Genomic DNA, 3,450 nt, shown 5'->3' on the forward strand with positions numbered 1-3,450 from the left:
GGTGTATTTTCAATGTTCGTTCGGAAAATGCAATGTAGGTTGTTGTGTTTTTGACAGGGAGACCAGTGGAGTATATTTGGCGTTTCTTTGGGTACAGGGCTCTCTATTTCAGCAACGCAAAAGTGGCTAATTTCCTTTCCAATATTTTTGCATTATAAGGCGACGAGCTGGCGAAATGCTGAGCGGTATTTCAGCTGTCTTTACGTTCTGAATTCAAATCCCGCCGAGGTCGACTTTGCCTTTCATCCTTTCGAGGTCGATAAATCAAGTACCAGTTGCATACTGGGGTCGATCTAATCGACAGGCCCCCTCCCCAAAAATTCCGGGTCTTGTGCCTAGAGTAGAAAAGAATATTTTTGCATTATGGCACTTAATGACGCCAGTTATATCCGTCGTCCTGCTGTTGCTAACCTTAATGTTTTAGTTGAACAATTGATGGAATTTATGAGTTGGGAAATGTTTCATCATTATTTAAAGGAAATGTTTTACAAAAATGCTTTTCATGACATATGTTTTGTGAGTTCACCATTTCTTTTCCTAATATTTTGGGGGTAATTATTTGATGATATTAGTGAGTGTTTTATGCCTTCTTAAAATAATCTTTATGCTAAATACCTCGATCTCGTTCTCTGTACTCTTGTACAAAGTACTTTACTGAATGAGAAAACTTTTATCCTTCTCTTGTTGACATTTATTGGTATAAACTTAATGGGATTTGGGTGAAGGTTGAATTGTGCGTGGTTGTAGAGGAGGGCCGTCTTATTAGAGTTTGAATACCTATTATGATATGACTGTTTGATTAGGTGGCAGCACGTGGTCCGATGGTTTCAGTATTGCGATTGCATGGTCGTGGTTTCGATTCCGGACCGGCGATACGTTATGTTTTTGAGCAGTCCAGCTCACGCAACTGTAAATGAGTTCACCCTGCCACGGACTGGCGTCACGTCCAGACTAATGTGATCCCGCTCACTTGTAAGCCATGGAAGTTCTAGGATTGAAGTCAGTAAGGAGGGACTTGCCTCTTGATCAAGGGTTATTTTAGGGTTCAAGCACCAGAACAACTCAACAGCAAAAGTAACAGTCAGGCATACGACCGACCAACCAGCCAACCAACAGACAGCAACACCCCTCCAAAAACAATCACTCAACCAGCCAAACAAGCCGACCGACAAGCCAACCAGTCAGCCAGCCTGCAGTCGGACCGACCGACCGACCCGCCAACAAACAGAGAAACAGACAGACAGACAGACAGACCGGGAATATATTGCGTGTCACATAACGGAACCTGTTTGACGACTTTTAGACTTCTTATATTAACGATAAATAAAGAAAAACACGCAAATCACAGCCGATGGTATACACACACACGTGTGTGTGTGTGTGTGTGTGAAGACTATGGTGAGTGTATATTTGACCCGTGCGGCGTATATATGTTGTGAGGCTAGAGTTGAAATAATGTATTTACTTATGTTATATAAACAAGCAATCGGCTTCGTCGAAATAAAAGCAGAGAAATGTTGTTGCATTGGGTTTTGCTAATCTACGCTGACATCTCCTTTACTTAATAGCAATAATAAACAGCAGCGAACACTTTAAGACGAGCAGATACACAGCCATAGGTGTAGACATATAAATACACACACACACACACACACACACATATATATATAGATGTATATAGCTGTATACTTACATGCACACACATATGATATATAATATATACACATGACTGTATGGTAGCTGTGTTGTTACAATCATACTTCCCAACCACATGGTTCTGGGTTCAATCCTGGCAAGTGTGTTCTACTATAGCTCCGGGCCGACCAAGAATTTGTGAGTGGAAACTCAAGAAGCCCAGCGCATATATATATATATATATATATATATATATATATATATATATATGTGTGTGTGTGTGTGTGCGTCTTTGTATATGTGTTTGTCCCCCCCACCACCATACCATGACAACTGGTACTGGTTTGTTTACGTCCCTGTGACCTAGCAGTTTGTTAAAAGCTAGCAATAGAATAAGTACCAGGCTTACAAAAAAAAAGTAAATAAATAAACACATGGTTCGATTTGTTCGACTAAACCTTCCGACCGGTGCTTCACTCTGGGGTCAGGGACCGAAACCCGTTAAAGAAAAGATAAAAGGCCGAAAAGCATTTACCACATTTCTATTTATGGTTTATATTAGAGCATTTAACCAAAATGTCTGATTCGGTTACAAGTTCTATTGCAAAAGGCATTGAGCTCGTTATTAGTTAATGGTCAGCTCCATTTTGAAACTGAGTGTATGAGAGATGTTGCGATCCCTATCACATTTCCTGTTTAAGTGTATGGGGGAAGGGGGTAACGGTGTCGAGGCTGAATTTGACGATTATTTAATGTCCCCACTTTTTTTCTTTTCCAGGAATAGCTGCATTGGTGAACAGTCAACAGCGTTGATGAGCGTAAAGATTAAAGTTGAAGTGGAGAAAAAGTGACAGGGAGGACTGGAAGCCATCTGAATATTGGAAAAGTGTCATCATGATGATTCGCGTCGGGTATGAAAATGCCATTATCGTAACTGTGGCTTAGAGCTCTATTAAGGGTGTAAGACATGTCATGGAGGAAGGGACACAACGGGAACTGTGAGTGCATTCGCTCAGCGGACTTCATCCCATATCTTTGAACAGAGTCGAAGGCTCAATTCAGGCGGCCATGCAAAGATGCTAAAGAATATGGTCAGACCCTGACTGGAAAGAGTTGCTGCAGGGAGACCACGTATGTATGGCAGGAGAATTGGGCACTTTGTCATACTTCCGGAAGTAAGAAACAGTTGTCAGAGAATTTCCGGTTTCCTAAATCCCCCGATTGTAGTACTAAGGGCTACTACACGTGGAGCGCGGTTGAGAAAGACATCAACCGTTCTGACTACGACACCAAAATCAAGGAGTTGTTCGAAGACCTCAAGGAAACAATGAGGAATGCATGCGCCAGCATCCGGGATCGTCTTCAGGCCGCGGTGGTAGCTGAGTACTGTAGGTCCTTTGAGCATGTTTCAGCCTTAATCTGATATTTTGGGGTTCTTTAAAATTCATATATTTTCGGATGGAATATTGTTTTCTTTTCCTTTTATGCAATGTAGCGATGAAACCCGAACGTTCCATATATATACTTTTTTTATATTTAATATACTTTGTATATTGACCGACCTAACTCGCTTAACTTTACATTTACTTCTCTCTTTCTCATATATATATATATATATATATATATATATATATATATATGATGGACCCTCCTGTTGGTTTCGACGTTTGAGGCTCCGACAAGGTACTCTTTCTTTGTCAGTCATAACACCTGTGTCGAATGTGACATTTAAGTCCCGCCAACGATTTACCACAGATGTTGCAAGTATGAGGATTACAGGTCAGTGCAGGTCGTATATTTCCAGCCGATTTTCAT

At 41.0% G+C, this 3,450-nt stretch overlaps 1 protein-coding gene across 1 annotated transcript in view; it reads right to left on the reverse strand.

Moving 5' to 3' along the window:
• The window catches only part of LOC106873739 (uncharacterized), a 139,567-nt gene that overhangs the window by 80,242 nt on the left and 55,875 nt on the right, over positions 1-3,450 (reverse strand). The gene's annotated exons all lie outside the window — the stretch shown is intronic.

This window comes from Octopus bimaculoides, chromosome 15 (assembly GCF_001194135.2).
Source record: "Octopus bimaculoides isolate UCB-OBI-ISO-001 chromosome 15, ASM119413v2, whole genome shotgun sequence".
NCBI lineage: Eukaryota > Metazoa > Mollusca > Cephalopoda > Octopoda > Octopodidae > Octopus > Octopus bimaculoides.